The sequence below is a fragment of the Helicoverpa armigera genome, chromosome 7, assembly GCF_030705265.1.
Source record: "Helicoverpa armigera isolate CAAS_96S chromosome 7, ASM3070526v1, whole genome shotgun sequence".
NCBI lineage: Eukaryota > Metazoa > Arthropoda > Insecta > Lepidoptera > Noctuidae > Helicoverpa > Helicoverpa armigera.
The window spans coordinates 8,252,968-8,266,489 of NC_087126.1; the positions used below are offsets into that span (position 1 = coordinate 8,252,968).

The 13,522-nt window shown below is 36.9% G+C and overlaps 1 protein-coding gene across 1 annotated transcript in view; it reads left to right on the forward strand.

The window, feature by feature from the left end:
* The window catches only part of LOC110371995 (uncharacterized), a 190,056-nt gene that overhangs the window by 105,290 nt on the left and 71,244 nt on the right, over positions 1 to 13,522 (forward strand). The gene's annotated exons all lie outside the window — the stretch shown is intronic.

Here is a 13,522-nt window from a genome sequence, read left to right on the forward strand (position 1 = left end):
GTTTGATATATTTTTCTCTGTTATAAAAGTTACCTATATTGGGATTCTATAAAACTCGATCAACAACTCGCATTTCACTTCGATTCGTAATGTCATTTCATACTTTAGGGGAGGTAGGGTAGGGATGGGCACTTTTTCACATTTATTGCATAAAAAAATCAGATTTTACAGATAATCAACTTTTATTGCCATTTCTTATGTTTGGCTAGATAAAATCAAAGAGCTATCCTAAAAATTACAATCAGTTTCAACATTACGAAATATTTAAACGGTTTAAATAAAACCGTCGACACGTCAAAATTTTGTTTAGTCTGACATGCTTTAGTTGGTACTTACGTAGTGTTTAAAGTTACTTTTTGCTTTTTATAGGGTTTATCGTTTATAACATTTTGTCATAATAATTGCGTACTTTTTTGGGTCGGGGGTTTTTTTTTAATTTATAATTTTATTTTATTTCATGGTTTTTTAAAGGAGCTCCTTAATGTTTCCTTCTTTTTATGATGGGTTCGCTAATGCGATCTCAGCCAAAGGAAGCTGTTTAACAATCCTCATGACAAACTGGCTCTGGGAGAATTGCACAGATTGAGAAACAATAAAGATGGACCTTTGTTGATCCAGGGTTATATATCATTCTAGGGTTTCATCCGCCACATCCCATTTCCAGAATTAGGTTCTCGTCAATTAGAAACATGAAGAAAACTAGTCAAGACAAATTAAACGAGCCCAAACTCGATGGGTTTACTAAAAGGCAGTTCAGGGTTACCTATCTTCGTGTCCTAACAGCAGACCAGCTCAGTGGTTCCAGAAGACATTAGTATTTCAAATTTTAGATCCCACATATGCTTGCAAGTAAACTGAGCGTGTAACATTCCTATCACACCTAACAAACGAGCTGATGACCTTGAAGACCTGAACCGATTTCCACCAAACATAGCTAAGAACACTCCCGAATGACATTCCTTTTAAAAAAACCGCATTACAATCGGATCATCCGTTTGGGAGCTACGATGCCACATACACACACACACACACAGACACGTCAAACTTATAACACCCCGTCGTTTTTGCGTCGGGGGTTAAAAAGAATGGTTTGCGACGGGAAATTCCTAAAGATTTAATATAACGAGCAATACAAGAGGTATCAAAAGGTTAAAAAATAAAATTAACAGCTGATAAATATGGAGTCCCTAGATCAAGTTGGCAACGGTACCTGAAACAAGATTCTATAAAGGATTTTTAGCGCAGATTTATAACCTCACAAATTTTCACTGAAGAAGAAGAACAAAATTTACAAATTATACATTACATGGTATGTCCAAGCCTCCCTACCATAGGGAGCATTGGACACTTTGACTTAGTTTATAAAAAAAATCGGTAAAAAAACTTAAGTAAAACGGTTTTATCTTATGTGCACTGAAAACTAGAAAATAAAAATAGTTACTTACCTGTCAACCTACGTAGGTGGTCCCGGTCATATTAGACTAAAATAAAACGTGGGGCCCATAAACTATTGCTGTAGTACCTCTTCTAGAGGTATAATAGGTGTGGATTGCATCGACTTACTATAATCGTAACTGGAGATTTTGACAATCAATCATTAATAATAGAAAATACACATACCTTTCATTAGTTTTCTTTATAACGATCCGAAACCGCAACAAAATATTTAAGTACTTTTACGAGTGTTTGTTCTTGACAACTCACAGAAATGACAGATAGTCTATGGATGAACACCGTTACCAGTCGGTAACGTAAACTACCCAATAAAAACTATGATCAAATCAGAATAAAAGGACCCCCTTTAATCTGATTTGATCATGTCTCCAACTGCCCATCTCTCCCTACCTCTATAGATAGACAGATTTTGGCAGATCTGTCAAAATCTCGACTTTAATTTAGTTCAACTTGTCAACACGCTCGATAGTGTAGCGCTAGTGTAGTTTGACAATGTCAATCACGAAACTTTAAGGTAGAATTCCGTGGGTCGCGATTGTCGCAGCGCGCGACAAAGTCAACCTATGAAAATGTATGGCACCGCTGCCGAGGGCCGCGACAGTCGCGCGCGGATGACGAATTTCGTGAGCCGCTGGCGGCCGTACGCTTCTCAACATGGTCTAGCGCTTAATAACATCTATAGAATTTTAATAAAACCAGAATTAAATTGTTGACAATGCCGCGAGCAGCTTACGAAATTCGTCGGCCGCGCGCGACTGTCACGGGCCTCGGCAACGGTGCCATACATTTTCATAGGTTGACTATTGTCGCGTCCACGGAATTCTACCTTTAGATCGAAGTCGAAGTGAGAGTGATGTCGAAGTGAGTTGTGATATTTTATAGAATCGACATGCTAATCATGTTTCTACAACTAACAAAATAAGGCTTATATCATGAACTTTCAGGTAACCAAGTTGTATTTTGATCCGTTTTGTATTTACTGAGAAAAATTGACATCCTTGGCGCCAAAAATTCCAATTCCTCCTCTTAATTAAGTTCTGGTGAAAGTGATTGTTGTGATTTAAACTTCAAAATATTGAATGAAAGGCAGAAATTCCACAGACATATAGGTACCACTTAATCCTTTCATCGATAAACTTCCTGATAACCGATAAGAACAGTTTATCTGATGATTGTGGAAAAATTGTAAGAAGCAAAGGTACATGATAATGGTTTTAGCAATAGCATATCGTCTAAGACTTTAAGTACAATTATCTTATCCTCGTGTACTTAATATACTTTCAATATCTTCAAATATTTGACTTTCACTCATATACCTAAATTGAAAGTGTAATTAAGTGTTGTCAGCTATTATTACTTCAAAATGTAATTAATTTCTGATTAGAGCTTCACTAAGTAACTCACCTTTAAATTATATTTTACAAGGTAATATCGAAGTTCATTACTTGCCGTTTCAACATAATGATCGCATGAAGCAATTTAGCTGCCGAGACCCTAATCTAAGACTAATGTAATAATAAGGAGAAACTGAGGCCAGTAATCTGCAATCTAATTTGCTATCTATAATTTATATACAAGGAAAAAGCAATCAATGAAACCCATCTGTATTAGAATAGAAATATGAAATGAAGTCGAAGTCATACAACACTGTTTTCTTAGTTCTCAAACTTAGGGAACAATTTAATATTTTCGCAAAGTTTTAACCGAAGACAGAATTAAATTGAGTTCTTTTTCCTTTGCAATCCCAATGTCTGAGTTAATAATCAATTCCCGAAGTTGGAGAATCTGTACAACTCAATTATATAAACTAAGGTCGATGCGAAGTTCGGCTTCAGTAACTTATTCATCGAGTCGAAGATACCAACTTACAAAGTCCTTCTCACGTCTTGCTGCTGGTATTAAGTTTGGGTTAATTTGTTTATTTCTACAAATACTGCCTATACTTTTGTCATCTTCATTTATTCCAAATTCTACTGTAAATTCACCATTATCATCAAACCCAAGTAAACAAAATCTTCATTGTTTACTTCGAGTTAATAAAACTTTGCCTACAACAACAAATCTGGAATAATTTATTAAATGGAACACCTAAAACAGGAATATCCACTTTAACAATTTAAGTTTAAATTCAGCAACACCATTATACACTTGCAGACTTCAACTGGAAGTTGGCACGGAAAGTTAAATATTATAAGGTTTTACATTTCGCAAGATGACGTTCAGTTCAGGTTTTCCAAGCGTCGCTCGTTATGAAACTTTCTTGTTATTCTTTGTTTCAATATTTCATTAAATTAAAATGAAAGTTTGAACGGTTTGTCCTATTTTTATACGCGAAGTTTATTGTTCCAATTTTATTGCCACTGTTTATTTCTCCTCGTCCACTGGGTAATTGTATTAGGTAAGTTACTGACGCAAACTCTTTTAACTTTTTCTTTTATTCTGTACGTTGACTTGTCAATCTATAATTGCTGCGTATTGTGTGATTGCCTTTGTTGATTATATATTCCTGGGCGTGACAAATGTAAATTACAATCTCACTAACCATAATATAAGATTGTGAGCAAGTATCGATTAAGGAGCATAACATTAAAACTTAATATTATCTCAGTGCAAAATATCCTTGAGCGTTATCAAGATCATGCTTGGAAAGTAATTACGGATCATATTAGCGAAGTTTGCTTACAGTGACAAACTTGCAGATTATCTGCTTCCAGCCATTACAGTTTTGAAGCTGCGAGTTCCAGCCGGCACAAGTTTCGAACTTGCCAACTTTGTGGACTGCGCCCAACTCCCGGCGCCTCACAGCCTTCCCTTGTTTAAAATAACGTGTTTATTTGCCACTTCTTTATTTTAAGTCATGTTATAAAGCTCCTCTTTGTGTAACATTTCGATTAAACGTAAATAAATGTAGAACAATGTACCAAATCAAAAAATCTGATGTAGCGGTAAACGCAAAGGGTGTTTATTTAAGTGGAAGAAATGTTGTATCCGCTCAACAAGTACACAATACAAGTTCACCCCCACCGACAACAATGTGTAATGAAATCGCGGTGAATTCAATTAATCCACTGAACGATCAACTTTTTCTCTCAGTCCCAAGTGTCAAACAAAGTTAGAAGCCCTAAAAGATTCCAAAATAATCGGATAGAATCCAAGGGTGGTGGAACTTTGTCAATTTTACCCCCTGCTGCGAGTTTGAACCGTTTCAAAGGGGTGAGCGATGGGAGGGATCCGGGGAGGGTAGCCCTCCCTCCTCTTTGGTGTTCGTGAATACCGCTTAAAGTTCTCGACGTAATTGCTGTCTGGCTGCGAATAAACTTTGTATTACATTACCCGAGTTAATTTATAGTGTCTTCTTATTCATTGCTTAAAGTTAGTTTTGTTTTCCAAACGACCGGAGTTATTCTAACTAGTAAAGTTTCTCAAAAGTAAAGTAGCGTGTGTATGTTTTCTACAATATGGGTCTACGCCTTTGCTCTATCGCCATGGTCTTCCTAGACAACGGGTTCATTTTCATCGCATATATTCCCATTAGGTCTTGAAGTTTATACGGCTAACTAAGATCTTACTTTATTGGTGTAATGGAATTTTATGTCCCTTACAAGTCATAGCCTGTCTAGTGTCTACAGAGCCAGTGCTAACTGTATTTTATGGATATTGCACGATTTTACGTCGTATTACGTCACAAATCATGTCTGAGCATCATGATTAATGACTAAATGGCCACGTTATTAAGACAGTAAATCATTCCATCCGATATAAAGACGGTTCAGCAGCAAATGATCACTCGTGATATCGCTCTGAATGGCTTCGTGTTCGATATGTCCTTGACTTGCCTCGGAAATATCCACACTGGGTTTTATGAAAAACGGTTCTTTCAAAACTAGTCACAAATTAATTCAGATAATTTTGAATTAAATACTTTGTAACAAATTGTTAATAGTCACGCAATGTCATTAATGAGTAACATAGCGTATACTTATTGAACACTGAGTCACGAAATATCGTGATTGTTAGTTTAAAACGTCTCTATTACACAGGACAGTCTCGAAAGGCGGCCAATTGTATCTCGTTTGCACACAGACGTCGAAAGTTCACAACTGTGTTGCTGTACTAATTGACTATGAACTTTACTATTAAGGGGTTAAGTGGGACGTAGTTTATCGAAAGCACCAGTAGACATAACAATATAGAGCATTCTACGAGTAATCTTAACTAATCGTCGCAATAACCATTACAATGCGAAGTCAGTTTCAGCGTTCCTGTAATGTAAATTGATTTAGTGGATAAGGTAATTTGTGCAATTAATCGAGCGGCTGCATATTGCAGGCCAATAAATTTGATGAGCCTCGGGCGAAGGTTATCTGCTTTATTGCTATGCCCGCTTGTTGTGCGAGCGCACATTCCATGACGAGCGAAATCCATTTATATTAGAGCCGTATGATAACGATAAACCAACGAGGTCAGACGAGAGCGCGCAAAAAATAGAAACGCTGTTTTACTGCGCGTGACTAAAGACTCGATGCAGGCAAGATGGCGTGCACATCCGTCTCCTTCTAACGGTTGCGATCAGCTACATCTGTCCCGTTCTATCAGATTTGGTTGCCGTTAATTTTTTTGCCAACTGACTATCTTTTTTATCCAGTTTTTTGTCATTGAATTTCACGAATTACGTGATGGTAGCGAGCTGGCGAGAGTTCTGCGTTTGAGCTTTTGTTGACTTTTTTATGTTATCTTTTGAGGTTATGTAATGATAACCCCGGTTTATTATTGCAATGGCTATTTTATCATCAAGTATATTTAGACCGTCGTGAACTAGCGAGATTAGATAAGATTTGTGAAAATGTTTTAATATGTTGACGTCAATATGCAGTTGAGGTAGCTTTATTAGGGTATGTTTTCGGGAAACGACAACCAGCTGAAGAAACAAGTCGTCATTTATCACATTAGCATGTAAGACTAAAGTAACATTCAATGCGTACGCTAAGATAGGCGTTTTGATAAAAACCCTCGCATAATGTATTCAGCCTGAGCGCCTGTTTACGTTGGCACAAAAGCGAGTTATATAACGGAGCCCACCTTTTTAGGATCGTCTTAAGATTGATGCTTGTGTCTACCCAAGCCTACCAGTTGTCGAGACACGGCGCACATACTAATCCTAACGCTGGAATTTTGATGTGAATTTATCTGGAATATAATAGTGACCGAGACTTGACGAAAAAAGTTTATTAGGTACTAGATAGATGGTTTAATTTATGAATTCCGAATTCTCCCGAATTTAACTTTAACTGCTTCTCCAAACCTACAAAACCTTGTCAAAATAAAAAGATCAAGTAACCTATGAAGCAAAATCTTAGAAGATGTAGAACGTTGAACTCTGGCAACTCATTCTTTAATAATAATAAGTACCTAATAAATAACATATCAAAGAAAATAGTAAGTATAATGAGTCACGCGTGGCATGATGGGGACGTAGCAATGTTTGTCACGAAAACATTAAATTACTATTACTATGACCGCCTACATTAATACACAATAACCTGACTGTGACATGAGATGACGGAATCTGATTATAAAACATAAGGCATTGTAGTAGAAAGCATGGACAAAGGATTTAGTATTGTTTTGTTAAGAAAATTAATTTATAACGATCAGTGTAAGTTTTCTAGGTGTTCACTGATTTTTCACTTACCTACAAAAGTAAAAAGATGTTCTTATGATCTGATTGATCTATTTGAATATATGATTTCAATCTTTGAAGTTTCTACTATGTCCATGCTATTTTCAATCCTAAATATTTTAGATGTTCTTGATATGTTAGATATTTGAGCTAGTGGATGGGATAAATCAAACAACACGTAATTTAAAGGCTAACATTTAAGGGAAATATAGGATACATACTTTGCGCAATAATTTTCACAAACAGTTAATTATCACACTTAGAGTGTCATCTTTAGAAGACCGGAATTGTTGATTATTGAATTTCAAAATGTTATATATTCTGAATCGTATGAAAAGATTAATAAGGTACTCCTTGGGAAAACAAGCACAGGGCTCATTAAATTTCAGTACCTTTAACTTAGCACTTAATGATGCCGCTAAAGTGTTGCTAAGTAATTTTCTTCTAAAGCATGACACTAACGTTACATCCATATTCTTTACAAATTGTACAAAAGCATCGCTTGGTATGACTTTCAAACTTCCAGGATTGGCGTTGATATAGTCGGAATAAAGTTTATAGCTATCAACTTCATTACTGAACTGTGGATTTAGAATGTGTGGTTTACAATATATTTGAAAAAGTCCACAGACGTGAGTTTCAGCACATTTCATCAGGAGGAAGTAACTAATCAGAAAGTGCCGGTTGTCTATAGGAACATCAAATTGGTTGTAATCGGAACACTTGATACTTGTGTCCTCACTTAATCTTAAAGTAATAGTGCTCTCTTCATCAGATCTTGAAGTGCCCGAGTTTGCTATGATTGTGTTGATTTTTTTAGTGTCAGCTAAGAAATCTGAGAATTCTTCTGAGGTAACTCTCCTTCTCAGAGATTTAATACCATTTAAATAAAAGCTTTTTCGAAAAGTCGACACAAGATTCCAGCTGGTAGGTGCAGACTTCAAGCGAGATTTGGTTCTTATTTGGTCAACCAGACGATCAAGAACTTCAAGAGTCAATTTTCTCGTTAGCAAATATGTATATCCGTCTGACTTAAGGTCTTCAAACAATAGTAATACTGAATTAATTGTTGTTTGAAAGGCCTTAATGAATGTAGCTTGATGCGTGAAATCACTCCCGTCCGTTGGGTGAACCAATTTCAAGTTCCGAAAATAGATGAGCATTTCATTAAAAAAGTCTATTTGCGGTTGGCTTCCACGAAATGCGTTTTTACACTCACAATCATTGTCTTTTAGATCGGACGAATTGAAACAATCAAACAAATCATTCATTAATTTGATGAACTCGGCTGTGACGTTTGCATAGCATTCGATCTTAGCAAAAGAAATGTAGTTTATTATTCCAACGGCAACGGAATTGCTAAACAATTCCGCTGCATATTTTATATTCATTTTGGCCAAAGTTGTTGGAAAAATGTGATTTTTCTTCAATTTGGGAGCATTTCTGAACTCCTTGTTTTTATCGTTTTCATAAAACAGTTTTACATGTTCATATTTGGCTACACGATCTTCATAAACAAAGTCATACAGTTGAAAATGGTTTCTGGCCATTAAAATCAAATGATTTGCGTCAAATATGTAATAAATTTTCCTTTCGCCTATGAAAAAATATGGCTCCTCCACAGTAACGGATCTGTTTTCCGCTGCTTTGATAAGTTCATTTTCCGTATCCGATACGAAAGTTCGAATTTTAAAGCCAATCTTAAGTAAACTTTCAAGAACCTCATTAATCCATAAATTTAATTGTATAGAGTTTTCACCCTCAGACAGCAAGGCGTATCCAACGGGCTGTTCCCAGTCGGCGAAAATTCCACGCACCATAATAACCTGTGCTCTCACTGCCAAATCTGTAGTTCTGACCCCTTCGATTTCTTGGAACCCAATAATTTTATCTTCGGTTAGGCTATACAACAAACTTGGCTTTAATTCAATAATCCTAGTGAGCACTGAGCACTCTTTTTCCTGATCCGTCATATATTTTATTTTATACGCAAATACCTTGAACATGTCATTGGTAAATTGAGTCGGTACCGGAAATAAATTTAAAGTTTTAGGTGAAGGTAGATCTAAACAAGACTGTAGTAAGACATATACCCGTGGACTACACAGAAACAAGTTTGAACAAAACTTTTGATTTCTTTTTCGTTTATGCTTATCCTCTAAAAGTTGTTTTATAGCGTAATGAGCTCTCGCTAGATCTGCAGAACTTCTCGTCAGAAATTTGTAGCACAATTTTTTAAATATTTCGTGATCCACTACTACTACTTCCTTTCCTTGATGTGATTCTCCTACCTTTTCGATTTTAGAACATCCCGGCAGAGGTGATTCTAATCTTCTTTTCCTCGTGACATCTGGTAGAATCTCCTCTGGCTCAATTTCATCATCAATTTCTGTTTTGATCTCAGTTTTTATGGTGACGGGTAGATCTGGCTCAACTTCTGGCTCGAGCAGTAAGCAGCGCGGCAAATTAAGAGCAGGCAATGCCGTACCTGAAAGGGTTCTCTGTTTTCCAAATATAATGTCTCTAACGTGAAAATGTTCTTCGCAGACGCAGTAGTTGAAGTGCCTTGTCTGTTTATTCATCAATTCTCTTCGGCCTACTAATTGCAGCCATTTCTTACGTCTGAAACAATACAATGAACTTAGGTAAAAATAAAATTATAACCGCAATGAAGTAGCTGCCAACCAAAGAGTGCATACAACTACGTTACTGGTTATCTAACTAAACAATCTGCTATTCATTTTTAAGGGACTGTCACTTGGCCATTTCAAAACACACATACCGTTGTAAACTCATTGTGTAAACTACATATTATCACAGATTACTATAATAGTTACTATTATTTTTAATCTGAAGAGCTGTCAGATGGTTGTCACCATCGGCGTCATTTCAAAAATATGTATTTTATAGCCATTAGCCGATATATCCAGGAAAACTATACATCTACGCAAGTCATGAATCTGTTAAAGCATAACGAATAAATATGTAGGTAGGTAGTAGTAGTTTTTTTCACGCGGAATTTCTTCCCGTGCCCGGATAAAATATAGCCCATGTTCTGGGTTAGTGTAGCTTCCCAACGATAAAAGATTTTTTCAAATCGGTTTAATAGTTTCGGAGCCTCTAGTATTTAAACAAAAAGAAAATTTGTTTATAATATCAGTATAAATGGAAATTGTTCCTTATTCGTAATTTATACATATTTGTCTGTGTCACATTACAATAAAACCACAAACCTATGTATTGGTTATTTAAACACTTACTTCAAAAGTAAAACGAAAAAAAAACAATGTTAGTATAATTGAAATGTCGGACTCGCATTTGCTTGGGTTTTCAACTCGCAACATTAGAACCAATCAGAGAAGCAAATTGCTCAGCCATATCAATAATAAATAGTATACATAGATAACCTCAGTACTATCGAAGCCAATAAATGTTGGTAAGAATCAAGTGAACTATCTTACCTTTCTACGTCATCAGGAAGGTAGAAATACGCTATTCTTGGTTTCGACTTTGATGTATTCTTGCATTCTGGTACAATACATTGCAAAATTCGCGTAATCTTGAGAGACGCCATGTTGTATTACGAACGAACAGAGCAAGCGATCGCCTCGGGTGGCGTGGCAATCGCGACTGACTCATAGCGAAACCGGTAGATCGGGCGCGCTTTGTAGCGAGGTGACAGCCCTGGCCGTTCGCAAGCTGCGCGCGCAGCTTGTACCGAGCCGGACAGCCGAATTCAGATGTTAAATAATAATTATTACATTACGATCATGGACGAGTTTAAAAGTTAATTTACTACGTCCGTACTGATTACGATGTTGAGAACTACCTAACTAAAATATTTAGGTACCTACTTAAGTAAGATAAATTAGCAAGGAAAGTAAACATGACGTTTCAACTGACAGTTGTATTAGTGATGCGAAACTGCGATAAAATACTGTTAGGCAAAGGTGTGCATGTCATTCAGCCAGGTCATTCAACATTATTATATTTTATTTTACTATACATCATTTTTGTTTTATTAGAAGAAGCTTGCGCTCAAGTGACAGCTGACGATTGGCGAAAATTGGTCAAAAGAAAATTTTGCTTACAAGACTGGGATCGAGATGTACAATTCGACAATATTATTGACCAAAAGTTAATAATTAACGTCACGGATAGCTGCAGTTCAGACTCAGATTTTGAAGATCCGCTTGACCCTGATTCAGATGGATTAAATAAAATAGAAATTCAAAGCATTTGTAATTTTTTTCGATGTGTTCCTTTTTTCGATAACAGCTTGACGACGTAACTTTTGCAGCACGTACCATTATTTCCGAACATAACGTAATAATTTCTTAATATTCATTTTTATAATTTACAGATGTACACAATTATGACTTTTTCGATTTTTTAATGGGCCTGTAAAGGATTTGTTGTGACAGGACGTCACTACAATGTTAGGCGCTAACGAACTGTCAATGGGATCATCATTCGCCGCGCGTAGAATAGTAGGTAGTAAAGAACTAAGTACCTACATACCTATTTATTTTTACCTATTTCTCTAATTCCATTGCTACAAAATAGTAAGAAAAAGGCTCGGAGGATGATGAGGTACCTATGCTGTATTTTTTAATCCATTCTAACCATATTTAGTTAAACCAAAGTACCTACCTATTTACTTACACAGTCACAATATCAATGCAGCTGCTGAAAGAGTACGCGAACCAATCAATACTTAAATTCAATAGCCGTCGGCTATCGGAATGTTGCACAAATAAAAAACCACGTGGTGTACACGAATTGTTCCGCTCCATTTAGCTGTACGCTGTTGCCAGGCGGACGCATGGACACGTGATGTTTTCCGAACGAGCCCAATCCAAGATGGCCGCCAGCACCAAAGCCACCATTCGCTTTCCCACGTCGCGCACCGCCACTTCGCACGCTTCATTCTCGTTTCTTTTCTATTGTGCATCGCAATTCGCTATTGCATTTTTACACCGATTTGATGATTGCATCTTTATTAGTTATGATACCGTTAATGTTTATTCTGTAGTTTATTATTTAAATTTTGAATAATGTTTTGCCCAATACCTTATTTTACGAGCATACTAAACCTTATGCACACGTAGCGAACGTTAACAAACACGTGGTATGTGGGGTAGGGGCATTAGCTAACATGTGTGTTAACAACGTAACCGTAAGCGTGACATATGTGGGTAACGAGACTTATGAGACAGAGAATGGCTGGACGACATGTGTTTTCTACAAATACTAATGACTCATTAAAAAGGTTCGCCGATTGACGGCAATTTGGCCCTTCCTAACCTATTTAATTTTTTAAGATGTCTACTGGATTATGCAATAGAAACGATTTATCTTACGTTCAGGGTAACAATGACATCCTTATCTTAGAGTCATTTAATTTGCGTTTTTATTGTCTATTCATTGTTCTCCAAGATGCATATAATAAATGGGGGGTTCTGGGTTCTTCACATTGTTCTCAACTCGCACGGCGTGATGTCATGCTATAGTTCTCAGAACATCAACTTAAGGACGCGTTTGCAAAATTGATAGGCATGAAATCGAACTACTACATTGACACGGCCCACTCACACAAATGTAGGCATTGTTAGCTGCAAGAATATAGTCAAATAAACAAATTTTGAAACTTGGATAATTTATTTTGTTTTTTATGTACTCAAGTACTTATCTGCGTTTAGATAACCATAAAAATTTTACTGGTTTTGTTGGTTATGTATGATGACTATGATGAAACTTTACCTCCGGTCTTGATGGAGTGACCTGAATGTATATCGTCGGTGTCTGCTACTGGAACTCCGCGACGAATAGAGTTAGGTGTACCGAGTTTGGGCTCGTTTTGTTAGCTATGATGAGACCTGACCACCGGACTTGATGCAGTGACCTGAAGGTATATCCTCGGTGTCTGCTACTGGAACTCCGCTACGAATAGATCTAGGTGTACCGAGTTTGGGCACGTTTTGTTAGCTATGATGAGACCTTACCACCGGACTTGATGAAGTGACCTGAAGGTATACCCTCGGTGTCTGCTACTGGAACTCCGCGACGAATAGATCTAGGTGTACCGAGTTTGGGCTCGTTTTGTTAGCTATGATGAGACCTTACCACCGGACTTGATGGAGTAACCTGAAGGTATACCCTCGGTGTCTGCTACTGGAACTCCGCGACGAATAGATTCAGATGTACCGAGTTTGGACTCGTTTTGTGTGTTATGAAGAGACTTTACCACCGGACTTGATGGAGTAACCTGAAGGTATACCCTCGGTGTCTGCTACTGGAACTCCGCGACGAATAGAGTCAGATGTACCGAGTTTGGACTCGTTTTGTGTGTTATGAAGAGACTTTACCACCGGACTTGATGGAGTA